The sequence below is a fragment of the Lagopus muta genome, chromosome Z, assembly GCF_023343835.1.
Source record: "Lagopus muta isolate bLagMut1 chromosome Z, bLagMut1 primary, whole genome shotgun sequence".
Classification (NCBI taxonomy): Eukaryota; Metazoa; Chordata; class Aves; order Galliformes; family Phasianidae; genus Lagopus; species Lagopus muta.
The window spans coordinates 32,606,876-32,620,741 of NC_064472.1; the positions used below are offsets into that span (position 1 = coordinate 32,606,876).

At 39.9% G+C, this 13,866-nt stretch overlaps 1 protein-coding gene across 6 annotated transcripts in view; it reads left to right on the forward strand.

Moving 5' to 3' along the window:
- CCDC171 (coiled-coil domain containing 171) overlaps positions 1-13,866 on the forward strand; it is a 217,685-nt gene that overhangs the window by 174,444 nt on the left and 29,375 nt on the right. Inside the window, exons 25-29 of one of the 6 annotated variants that reach the window (XR_007373821.1) lie at positions 9,860-9,955; positions 10,062-10,223; positions 12,027-12,068; positions 12,696-13,014; positions 13,553-13,737. The exons of 3 other annotated variants lie outside the window; for them this stretch is intronic. The gene's annotated coding sequence lies outside the window, so the exon portion shown is untranslated. The remainder of the gene's footprint in view (positions 1-9,859; positions 9,956-10,061; positions 10,224-12,026; positions 12,069-12,695; positions 13,015-13,552; positions 13,738-13,866) is intronic. 2 more of the 6 variants (XR_007373820.1, XR_007373822.1) reach the window with 2 other exon arrangements.

Below are 13,866 nucleotides of genomic sequence, written 5' to 3' on the forward strand. Positions count from 1 at the left end.
AGACAAGCTGATGGAGCTGGGTGTGTTCAGCCTGGAGAAGAGAAAACTGGAGAGAGAACACGTTGTGGCCTTTCAGTGCAGGAAGGAAATCTACTTTTGCCACAGGTAAAGAGTGATAGGACAAGGGGGAACAGTTTTAAACCAAAAGAGAGGAGATTTAGATTAGGTGTCAGGGAGGATTTTGCACTGAGAGGGTGGTGGAGTGCCAGCATGTGTTGCTCAGAGGCGTTGTGGATGCTCCATCCTTGGAGCTATGTAGAGCCCTGGGCACACTGATCTAGTACTTGATTTAGTGTCTGCACAAAGAAAGGGTGTTGAAACTAGGTTGTCTTTGAGGTCACTTCCAACCCAATCCATTCTATCATTCTGTGATACGGGCAGAAAATGCTGGCTGTGTCCCTCTATCAGAAACAGAACATAAGTCCCTCATCTTTCATGTCAATTTCTCCTTAAAAGAAGCCAGAGAAACAAATAAATGTATCCTTTCATCATGGAATTCCTTTATCTGTAAGCTTGAATATAAACTATCCTGAGTAAGAATTTCTAACCATTTTTGCTGCAGTACTTAAAAAAAATCCTCAGATGAAAACCGTTACCTATCTGCAAAGTCATTTTATGGCCATCTCTACTATACTAACATCCTGAAGTCTGTGAAGCTATCCTAATTTACTGAAAGTGCATTTTTTTCTCATATGAAACATTCTCTTCTACAACTGTAACTACATTTAATGTCTTCACTAAGTTTTTGTGAAATACTTACATTGTTTGGATTTGCACTTCTGTAGTTGGTTGATTGCTGATCACTGCATAGGGAAAGATAGGGGAAGTGATAAATATTCCTCCTGAGATACTGCATTTGCTAGAATTGCTAACATAGTGCTTAAAACCTAAGGGACAATGCCTTGACTGAATGACTTGGGACTGTCACTAATTGTAAATTTAAGAATTGATAAGTAGGATCGTTCACGAATGTGTGAGACCTCTTTTCCAGCAAAATCAAATGCAGCCTGTTTTCTACACAAATAAAATTAAATTTCTATCCTAAAGAATCCACCTTTCACTTGCTTTTCAGGAGAAATCTGCCCATATTAGTCTTCTGTGGTTACAGGTCCTGACCAGACTGCAGAAGTTACATTCACGAGGCAAATAATACCGTTCAGTGCAATAGAAAATTATGTTTCTTATCCCATTACAAGCATGCAGTTTAACAGTGGGCTGAGCAGGAACATAAGATTCTTCCTATTTCAGCAAAAATGTTTCTGTCTCACGTACACACACAGCTTGACTTCCTGAAGGGTACAGATTAAACGGTTGGGGTTATTTGAAAAAGTGTCTGAAGTCCTCCTTCCAGCCAGAAAGAATTGCACTTTAAAGATTTATAATTTGAAAGGGAGGAGTTTCCTCTTTTTGGTGCAGCACAAAAAGCCTTGGTTTCTTTTAATAACTGAAATGGTTTCTACCGCTGTCTGAGTCTGCAAGAACCTCTTACAAAGTTCACAGTGTAGTTACAGTTCACCGTGTGAGATAGTCAAACACAAACTTATTTCTCTGTACAGCTGCTAGTCATCTTTGTTCATTGTCTGTTGTCTAATTCACACCCAATTTAGAGACTGTAAATCTGAGGCTCTCAGAAGTGTATAAATCTTAGGGACATTAAGTTGAAATGGTTGGAGCTACTTGAGTTGACTTGAGACTGGAATCTGTGAGGCTGTACTCTTGAGGAAAGTGTTGTGACCAAACCTTTCTAGTGGTATTAACAAGCTCTTTTTCCTTTTTAATTCCTTTCCTTTTAAATTTCAATTTTTTTATATACAGTTTTCCTCTTTGCTTTCTATGTTTATACATCTAATATTTTCCATACAGTGAAAATTCTGTTTTTTTTCCCTGGAGTGAAGCAGTTGTCTGTGAGAATGAAGAAAGGAATAAAGTAGTTCCAAGTAGTGAACTTTCTAGTGAACTAGAAACTTTGAGTGATTCTAGTATTGTCTTGTAGTAGAGCTTCCTTGTATTATTCTGTCAGAAATACAGGGTCACTGAACTAAGTTGTAAAACTAATACTGTACTTTTGTTCTAAATACCAATATAAATAAATCATAAATAAATTCTAAAAGATACTTAATGATTTTATTTGTCCTGCTTATTCACTGTTGTGAGGAGTTAATCTAAAAAAAAAAAAGTAAAAAAATAGTATCCTGTCCAAAAAGAAAACATTATTTTACCCTTAGTGCTTCTGCTTTTCTTAAAATAATTAAATAAATTATGTAATTTAACAGAATCACAGAATGGCCCACATTGGAAGGGACCTGAAGGATCATGAATCTCCAACCCCCTACCACATGCAGGGCCACCAACCTCCCCATTTAATACCAGACCAGGCTGCCCAGGGCCCCATCCAGTCTGGCCTTGAACACCTTCAGGGACGGGGCATCCACAACCTCTCTGGGCAGCCTGTTCCAGCACCTCAACACTCTCATGGTAAAGAATTTTCCCCTGACATCCAACCTAAACCTCCCCTCCCTCAACTGAAAACCATTCCCCTTGTCCTGCAGTTATCAACCCTTTCAAAGAGTTGATTCCCGTCCTGTTTGTAGGCTCCCTTTAGGTACTGAAAGGCTGCAATGAGGTCACCCCACAGCCTTCTTTTCTCCAGGCTGAAGAAGCCCAGCTCCCTCAGCCTGTCTTCATAGGGGAGGTGCTCCAGTCCCCTGATCATCTTTCTGGCTCTCCTCTGGACCCTCTCCAACAGCTCCTTGTCCTTCTTGTACTGGAGGCTGCAGACCTGGACACAGTACTCCAGATGGGGCCTCATAAGAGCAGGGTAGAAGGAGACAAACCCTGTCCCTGCTGGACACCGCTCTTCTGATGGAGCCCAGGGTACCATTTGCTTTCTGAGCTGCAAGAGCACATTGCTGTCTCATGTTAAGCTTTTCATCCATCAAGACCCCCAGGTCCTTCTCTGCAAGGCTGCTCTCAAGGACCGCTCCTTCCAGTCTGTATGGATGCCTGTTTATTCCTCCAGCCCAAGTGCAAACCTTGCACTTTGCTGTGTTGAACCACATCAGGTTCACCCAGGCCCACCTTTCAATCCTGTTGAGGATCCTCTGAATGCCATCCCTTCCTTCCGCCGTGTCAACCGCACCACTCACCTTGGTGTCATCAGCAAACTTGCAGAGTGTGCACTCGATTCTGTCATCGATGTCATTGATAAAGATGTTAAAGAGCATTGGTCTCAAGACAGACCCTGGGGGACGCTGCACCTGGACATAGAGCCATTGATGACCACCCTCTGTCTGCGGCCTTTCAACCAATCTCTTATCCATTGAGTATCCATCAAATCCACATCCCTCCAATTTGGACATAAGGATGTGGCGTGGGACCACCACATGATAATTAGAAGTTTTGAAGACTGGAACTTAGAGAAGTGCAACGCTAATAGCAAAATGAAAGTTATCAAAATCAATCAATTCACTCAGTATATATTCAGAATGCATAGTGTGCAATGTACACACGAAGAGACCAGTCACATACATGTATAGTCACTCCTGTAACATGTTGGAGGGAGAATTTGGTCATTTTGAATTTGACATTTGTATCCACACCAAAAGAGAGGATGAACATGCCCTAAAATTTCATAGTTCACTCTCTTTCTTTAGCTCAGAGTACCCAAGAGCTTTCAGGTTGTTTAGAAGATTTTCCTGGTTTATGATGATTGCTTCCATTATGGCACACAATAGTGATCTGATCATTCTCATAGATCACAGAACAAAGTCATCTAATTAATAAATTGCTGCAGCAAATAACAGCAAACAAACCACTGGCTGAAAGTTTTACAAGTCACAGAAATGCTGAATCATCTATGATGGAAGGAACGTCTTGATACAATCTAGTATGGGTCACCTGCTTAGAGCAGGGTCTGATAGAGCAGGTTGTCCAAGATTGTGTCCAATCAGGTGATGAAAATCTCCAAGGATGGAGACTATGACTGTGTGTTCTACCTCTCCCATAGACAGATCTTTATTTCCCATAACCCTGCTCAAACAAAAATCAGATCCTGATGGCTGCACCCAACTTGAGCAGTTAATGATTAGCAGCAGTCATTATAGATGTGAGTGACCATGATGGCTGCATCTGTTTAAAAGTGGATTTGTGGGAACATAATAACACAATAGTCAAGGTCTAATTTGAGCAATGCACTCATCTGTCCACAGTGCTGGTCAATGTCTTAATCATGTCAAATTTGGAAGAAATTAACATCTACAGTATGCAAATATGACTACAAGTCAATCATCTTACTCTGTAAATAGTGAGCAGTCCCAGAGATTGCTGAGTTCTCCTGTATGGCAGCTGGCTGTACAGCAGGATGACTCGCTGAGTACAGACTCTTCTTGAGGTTACACCTGCTGCAGAGCTCCCTTATGCCTAGATGTCAAATAACTTCTTGATGCTACGGACAGTTGGTAAGTGACTAATATCTGGCTTCATAAGCTTTACTAAGATTGTATCTTTGATTAATTGTGCACATACAATCCTTTAAATACTGAGCAAATCTTGGATTGGATTCAACTGCACATTATTACTGCTTTGGTTCAAGGAGTCTAGAAAGCAAGAGGGTCTGAACTTCGTGACTCAATAAGAAAGCCTCCTCAGCCTTCAGACATAAACCATTAATCAAGCCTGCGTTTGGATCCAGCCACACCTACGCTTCACTGAAGTCTAGGTGTTTAGAAAAGCTTAGAGTCTGAACCTTGTTTATCAGTGGGAGGTTCTCCTGGAAAAATGCTTAAACCTATCCTCCATACAGTAAATAATCTAGCGCACTTTGCCATCTCAAATCTCAAGTCACTCTCATGTTTATGAGTAAGCTTTGTTACATCACTGTTTTATATCAATAAATATTCTGACGCTTTTCTTTTAGTAGTATAGAGTATAATTCTACCTATGACAGAGATTCCGCTTCCTCACTAAAGAACCTATGCCAGTGTTTGGCCCCTCTTCAAATACAGGAGATTCCGTTTTCTCTTGCTGAACATCAGGAGTTTCCTCTGCTGAATTCTCTAGCTTGTTACAATCCTGCTGAATCATGGAAAAACTCTGTGGTACATTAGCCCCTCTTTCCATTTTGGAGCATCTATGGACATGCTGAGGATGCAATCTATCCCACACTCCAACCACAAATAAAGGTGTTGAAAAAATTAGACATGATTCATCAGTCTTTTCTGGGTATGATGCTCCTGTATCAATGACATGTACACTTCACTTTTATGTATGAGTTCTGTTAGGTGTTACTTGCTCATCCGCGGTGCCTCCTTCTACCCTTTCATGAATTTTTACTTGTTGAGATAGAAATTGGAGGAGGTGTTCTTCAAATATCAACCACCTCTTCTGTTTCCCTCTTCAATCAATGAATGAAATGATGAAAACAAAGCAGGTAATCGTGGCTACTCTTCTAGCTCACTTAAAAACCATTCACGTGAATAAAATGGAAATAAGTGGGAGTTGTTCTTCCATGTCTACCTAGAACTATCAATCTAGTTAATAGGCAAGAGTAGAGCAAACAATTACAAAGTCATACCAGCTGTTACTTTGTGACCAAATATGAACAGAAATTCAGTTGCATCTTGACATGTCATGGAGACCTTCAAACACATTCATTTTGATGGACTTAATTATCACCAAGACCTATTCAGGTTAGAAAGTTAGTCTGTATCTCAAAGTAAATTGTTTAATGGTATTTATAACAAGGAAAGTTGCTTTACTTTCCTCATCCATACTTTATGTTTTGCAAATAGATCTGGAAGTATTTCTATGGCTGAAATTTTTTCTGATTGTTTTTTTTTTTCCATGTCAAACAGGAGAAATTCTAATTGTTGTAAGGAAATTTTTTAAAACACTGGTTTCTTAAAACTGGTTGATAGAACCTCTCTGCAGACATAGATATATATATATATTTAATGAATACTGCAGAAATGGATTGTAAGTGAAGGATAGATAATATAATGTGGATAAAAGTGGAATTTATAGATACTGCTGATGATCAGAAAATGAAAGGGTTGGTAATAGCAATTAATGATTGTGAAGTCTGCTACTAAGTTTTGTAAGATGTTAAAACTGTGTCTGAAAACAGAAGATTAAAATACTTATTGATTGGCTGATGAGCAAATGGTAAGGTTTAAAAGCAAAGAATTGATGAATATACATTGTGTTAATTAAACTCACCACTATGAATAAACAAAGGCTGATACCCCGTATTCTGCAAATTTCTGAATTGATTCCAGATTGAGAGGACTTCAAAGATCTTCAAAGATGATGTCTTATAAATCAGAAATCACCTTCAGAAGGTTCTTTTTTCCAGAGTATAGGGATGCTGCAAGAAACATTTTCTGCTGCATGATTTTCACTTTGTTTTTCTACTGATTTAGTAGGCTCCAAAACAGACTTAATCACTAGTAAGTAGTCAAAGAAGTGCATCAATTTAAACAGCTCTTAATAACAGCTCTTAATAATAAACAATAATAAACAATTATAAAATATTATAATTAAACCATCTGTGATGGAATGAGCCTGGTCATATTAAGAATGGGAAGTAGGAATGGCACTTAGGAAGGAGGACTGGTAAACTGTATGGAAACTAAGGCGGTATATCTCCTGTGTAAAATCCTGACACTACTAAAGGCAAGAGGAAATTCTGGCTTTTTATTTCACCAGCAGAATCATAAAATAATAGAATGGCTTGGGTTGGAAAAGACCTCAAGCAGCTGAAGGCACAGAAAATTTTCTGCTGGCAAAAACAGATACAAAAAAAAGCTGAGTACTGAACAAGATTTTACCTCTGTCCTCACTGGCAGTCAGGTCTCCCATATCGCTCAAATCCTTGAACTTCTAGAGGGAGACTGGGAGAATCAAACTCCCTCTCACTGTAAGCAAAGAGCAAGTCTGAGACTACGTGATGAAAGAAAATATGTACAAGTCAAGGAGGTGATTTGAGGTAGCCAGAGTGGTTTCACCAAGGGCTGATCGTGCCTCGCCAATCTGATGGCTTCTACAGTGGAATGACAGCATCAGTGGGCAAAGAAAGAGCAACTGATGTTTTCCACCTAGACTTGTGCAGGGTCTTTGATGTGATCCCACAGCCCAATTTTTCTGTCAACTGGTGAGATATGGATGTGAAAAGTGGACTATTCAGTGGCGAAAGACTTGGATGGATGATGGCACCAGAGTGTTGTGGTTGGTGGGTCTATGTGCAGGGGGAAACTGGTGATGAGTGCTATACTTCTGGGATCCATCGTGGGACCAGTGCTCTTCAGCATCTTTATCAGTGACCTAGACAGTGAGACTGAGTGCATTCTCAGTGTATTTGCTGATGATACCAAACTGAGTGGTACAGCAGAGACAACTGGAAGAAGAGATGCTGTCCAGATGGACATGGGTAGCTTGAGAAGTGCACCCACATGAATCCAGCGATGTTCAGCAGGGCCAAGAATGCCCCATCCTTGGAGGTATTCATGGCCACATTTTTAATAAACCATGGATCCTGGGCAGCCTGACTGGCAATCCATCCGAATTATAAGGGGTGTGGAGCTAGAAGTTATCTCAGGTCTCTTGCAGCTCAGTTCATTCTGTGATTCTGATATTCTCTGATTATTCTGAAGTGCTGACTCTCCTATGCAGAATGTTATTGCTCTGGTACTGATGAAGCTGAAACAGACTGACACCGCTGAGAACTGCTATCTGTTTTTTGCATTCCTATCACATATTCAGACGGCACTGCTATGTCATCTACAATCTTTTTCACTTGCTTTGCTTCATTCCTATCTGGTGCCCTTATTAGAGTTTTCAATTGATTTCTGCTACTGCGTCACGCAGTCAATTGTAACACTATGCAGTGCAAGGTTTAAGGGGGAAAAAAAAAGCTGCTGCGGCTGCTACATGGTTTGCCTGTAAGTTGTTCAGGATTCCCTGCTGTTTGTTTTCATTTAAGGATCAACACAGTTTGCAGCAAAGTTGCTGTGATAGGATTACTATGGAGATTTCTTTCTGTTTCTCTTGCCCAACCTTCCTCAAAGAGTGAGAAAGTTTATTATTACACTGTTTTTAGTAATTATCACTGCTCTGCATTATGTCAAGTATATCAGACAGGAGAGGTCTCTCTTCAATTATGTATTTCCAGTAGCACCTTCTAACAAATTAACAACCTCATCACATAAGACAATTGAGTAGTTCAGCACATTTCTTTATTGTAGCAAGTTGTATTGTCTCTTGCTTTTCACCTGAAGTCTACTATTTCAGTGGAGGAAGTGAAATATTAAAATTTGTAATTTACAGTAATAAGATGAGGATCAGAGAGCGTTGTAACTGCCCTTAGAATGCCTCTTCCATCCTGAAAACTATATTAATTGCAAAACTTATTTCTGTTCATGAGAACAGCCCCTTTTTCTTCAGTGGTGCCATGAACAGAAAGCCAAATTCCTGGCATAAATTAGTTAGAATTTGTAAAACATCTTAATTCTCCTCCTTTTTTAAAAAGTAGTTTTATAAAGAAAGGTATTAGGATCACTGCTGATGTATTTGTAGTTGAATTAGTTTGTTATGATGACTATTAGGAGGCATGGGTGGGTTACACATGTGTAATCTGACTTCTGTGACAAACTGCTTGAAGATGATGACTGAATAAATATTTTTGAAAATGAGCAAAGTGCATTTACTTACCCTTTAAATTCACTTATAGAATTGGCACCAGTTCTCCTTTTTTTTTATTTTCCTCATTCTGCCATATTGAGAAGTGGCCCATGCTGATGGTATCTGACAACACCTCCATCCCCCTCTGTTCTGAAAACACGCTACAGCTTGTCTCTTTTGAGTTGTTCAGATGTATTGTATTCAAATATCACTTTTGCTAAACCTATATACTGGCAGCACATAAGATTAATGCAGTGAACAATAAGGAGTACTTAGAATGAAATCACTAAAACTGAACAGGAGTATTAAAAAGAGGCAGAAACAGAAAAAAAAAAAAGACAACCAAACAAAAACAGAGTTTACAATTGGTTTATTTCCCTACTGGACCCTTAGCACTAGATCCCATTGTCTTCGGTAAAAATAAGGAAAGAAGACCTGCAGGTTTTTGCTCAATTGCACTACGTGTCCCTGCAGATATGCAGTACATTTATTGATTGTCTGTCTGAAGACTTGACTTGAAGGTATCCAGCTCTATTTTTGCTTTTCAGTGCCGGACTTGTCAGTCCAGCATATTTTTGTTTCTAAGGGCTGGAAGATGCATTTTGCTATCTATTATTCCCACACAGAAACCAACCACATCAGTGGGCAGACCTGATGGACATTCAAAGCATGTTGTTTTTCTGGCAGAATACCACAGCTAGCCATGTGGATTGTGGGCTGAAGAAGATATCCCTAAAGGAAACCAGATACTAACCTGCTACAAGCATTATCATTTGACACTGGAGTGAGGTGATGTTGGGGTAGAAAGTATTTTTCTACTAGGAAAATCAAAAAGAATGAGTTTCTAAAATTGTACTGGGACAATTCAGTACATCTATTTGACTTGTGGCGGCTAGATTTCTATAGCATTGAACATAACACAACTATCTGTTTGCATACACAAGATGATGACAAGATGCCCCACAGTGCCTGGCAGGGTTTTGCTAATAAGGTTTTAAGCCCATTCCTCTTACAACAGAAAACACAGTAGAAATTTTCAACTGTACAACTCTTTTTCTCAGTTTCCCTTCTGGTCACATACATCTAAGCCTCTGTTGCTGTAAAACCTGTTGTGCTTTTCAGTTCTCATGTAAGAAGTAGCCTGTTTAACCAGACTGTTCTTGCTGTATACTTTTTTTCCCAGAAATGTTCTGATTTAGTATCTGTTCTTACACATGCAGAAGAAGGAGAACAACTGTGCTGTAAAAAAAGGACAATAACCAGTTGAAAGGAGAGGGAGGTGAGAAATTTTATTTTCACTATCAGAATAGAAAAAAAAACTATAAAAATATGATATTATATTTTCTTCCTCAATTTTACTTCTTGAGTTTCTTCTTCTCCCTCAGCTGCAGCTAGTAACACAGAGTATTTCCAGACACATCAAATGCATCAGTAAGTGGAAGCCAAGGCATAAACCAAAATTTTGAGCTTTCTCACATGAAGGTGTCCATTTCTCCAGAGGTGCTCAAGAAACAACCCTCTGCAATAGATACTCTTTCCCATCCCAGGTGAGCTTGTTGCAACCTCTCCAAGAGGCATAGCCTCTCTCAGCCACTTCAGCAGCAGAGATGATGTTTCAGCGGTAGGGCTGCTTGGAATACCACTGGTCCTAGCCCTTTTTGAGAAGCAGACACACAGAATGTGTTCTTTGTAATTATTTTCCAAAGAGGAACTGTATAGCGACTGAGTATTGTAGAGCCGCATGTGAGCTATGACAATTTAATGTTTCTACTGCAGTAAATTTTAAGCAGGCTGACACGGTCTCTATTAGCAACTCCACAGCATACAGCTGATAGTGCTGACACCAAGGTTTTCACTATGGCTCAGGAATTCAAGGCTTTCTTTTGTCAGAATGTTACAAAACGCAAGATAAGTTAATTAGTGAAACAAAAGCAGTGAAAAACTTTAAATTGCAAATACAGCATGTCAGAGATTGTTCTAAAAATGTTTCAAATAAAAGCCCCCGCGTATCAAATCCTGTGAGCCATGCAGGGCTGGGAGGTAGATTGGCATGACGGACATGTGAACCTACCCGCTGTGTGCCAGATAAGTGAAAACACAGGTGTCAGCCTGCGATGGCAGGCTGGGAGCGTTCCCCCGGGGCATTCCGGTGCCTCCCATGGGGGCGAGTGCCAGGGCAGGCCGAGGCTGCTTGGTCTGGTGAAAGAGGCCTCACGCAGAGCTCTGCCTGAGGTGCCTGCACAGCCCCACGTGGTGGGTCCTGCAGCCCCGTGCAAGCAGATGTCCATGGGATGATTCATGAAACTGTAATTACGCACAATAAGTGCAAATGTTTAATTAATCAGGTCTCGTGTCCTTGTTATCCCCTCGCTGGGTTTCACTAATAATGACCCAGAGGAAAATTCTGCTCCTTGTCTGCGAATTATATTTTATTTACAAGGGCTTCATTTCTTAGGCGATTTTTTCTCTCTCGTTCCTGGGTAGGACTGCCAACAAGAAAATAAAATTCTGATGGCCTTTAAAAGTAAAACTTGTGACTGGCCTGAAATTCAAAGCCAGGGCGATCTTTGTGTTACTTCACACAATTTCTTTAGCAGAATAAATTAGAATAACTTAGCACTTAATACCTCTCTTACCTCACATTCACAGAATGCACAAATATTTGGCTGCATTTCTCTCGTCAAAGCTAGAAAGGAAATAAAAGAGGTCTTGGAGGAAGACTGTTGTAGAAGAGGAAGGAAATTAAGCCCTTCAAGCTGGTTTGTAATCCAAAGAAGGGTTAAGTGATGGAAGGATGGCTGGGTGCTCAGGCCCTGTCTCAGTGATGCCTCTACCACCTCACAGCTGGTCTCTGGAAAGAAAGTGTTAAAAAGGATATTGTTTGCATTAAGGGGCTGAATTTTCCACTGGGTAATCATCAGTGAAACCCAGTGAAGGGCAAATGAGGATGGTAGGCCTGATTAATTAAACATGTACTACTGTGCTAAGAGCAAGATTTATGCTATTGGTTTTATCAGCGTCATTGATATTAATACTGTGGGTAGAAATTTTGAGCTATTGTTTACTGTTTTCATTTTTCACTGCAAAACTGCTGTTAAAAGCATGAATGAGGAATTGTGGAGTACTGCTGCAATGTTGTGATTTCTCTCTTGACTGTTCCTTTTGCTGCACAGAAGGCTACTTGCAGTGCCGTTCTTTTCAGTAGTGTTCCTTTACACTACTTTCATTAAAATCTCCAATTCTGTAGGCTGAAAAAGACAAATGCCATTACAGCATAAGACTGGGGGGGTTAACAACTCTAAGCCAAAGAAGGCTTTTATGGAAGTGCTAAATATTTTCATCACTTCCAGGTGGATGTGCAGCACGTTCAAGATACATACATTTCATAATAGGTTAGTACATTAGAAGTGGAATGCCCTTATATGATAAAAACTATTTCAGAAAAGGTTTTGTAGGTATTTCTGACTTTGCTCAATAATATGCCACAGGAAACATAGCAGCAAAATCTGAAGTGTGGGATGTGAATATGTGTCTTGGGGTGAATGAGGGGTGTCTATTACAAATAAGCTTGCTTGCTTCATGGAGAACATGAGTGGCAACCAACCGGCTCAGTATCAGCTCAGCTTTTATTTTCCTGATAATGCATTCATATATTTATTTTCCCATTAGACTAATATGGAACATTTTGTTGGAATGATTCCTCTTCCTCTGGGATGTGTTTTTTCCTTTCTTTACAAGAAAGTAGTCATGTGTAGCCCAGTAAAGTCTGTAGACTTAGCAATAACTGTGCTTGGTTTCAGTACTGAAGCTTGCCAGGCTTTGTGTGGGGCCTGCCTGGATTTTTGTTTTAGTTAATTTAGCTGTAACAGCAATTTTTCCAATGATCATGTGACTCTTGTCTGATTTGTTTTACTCTTGCTTCTCTTTGTACAATCACAGAATAGTCACAATTTTATACAGACAGTATAGTTATGCAGAATGCAAAGTTTACAACTCTACTATGATGATTTCATACACAGAAATGCAGGCATGGTGTGACAGCAGAGGCCGTGCAGATGGGAACAGTATGGAGCACAGAGGTGTACAGACCTGGGATAATATGATGAAGGAAGTAGATTGGCATTGGAGACCACAGGACTTTAAATAACATGCCACTGTCACCTAAAAGAACACTGACTGGAAACTTGAGCACAACCAGCTATAGTAGTAATAAGCAACTGGTATCCAACAAGTGTAAAATACACCGTATAGAGCAAATTACTCCATAACTGTTTCACGCCAGTAAAGAAGCTGGGAGCAAACTGTAGCGGTGTGTTACACAGATGGTGCTGTGGAAAGGTGAGTATAAAACCAGAGAAAGGGGAAGATAGTTTGAAGTTTCCTATAATGATTCTAAAGTGTATTTTTAAGATTTACCTTGTATTAATCAGTTCATTTGGAAGATGAGTGTCAGTACTGTTCTAGCTGTTCTACTCAGAACTATTTGTTGTTGCTTAGTTACTCTGTAGGATTTTAGTTAAACTAACTAGAAATTCTTGATTTCCCATATAAAATGTATTGCTCCTTTTTGCTGTAACAAATTTTTGAGTGTAACATCAAATTACTCATAGCAGATAAGAAATCTCTGCTCATTTGTTCTGTTAGGAATTCCTATCTCATGAGGGACAGTGCAGGATGATTTAGGTATTACAGCAAAAAAAGCACCTGCCTTGAAATGGTAAATCAGATAGGGGTTTTCCATTGCAACACCTTTTTTGATCTGGTATCAGGTGCAGGCCCCTGTAGCCTTCTGGTTCCATAGCATTCCCCATTTTTGAGCAAAGACTTGGTGCTGTTGGTGGCTGGCTGACATGTGGTCATTCAATATTCCCTTTAGGGTAATGTCTTTATTTGTTCAGTGAAATATGTATTCTCTTATAAACAACCACAATGAGAGGAAATGCATTTGGGAGGAGGACTAGCCTGAAGCCTAGATTGGCAACATTGCTAGCAAACCAGAACATCATCATGCCTTATGGTCAGGAATTGAAGCAGAGGAAACGAAGTGCATCAAAGTGCCTGGTGAGTTGAAATCCTTCTTAACCTCACCAGTGCACCACTGTTCATATACTTGTAACATGCAAGATGGATTTCATCTCTCTCAAACCTTGCTCTGTCTGGCTCTGTCTGCTAAGTCGTAAGTGCAGAATT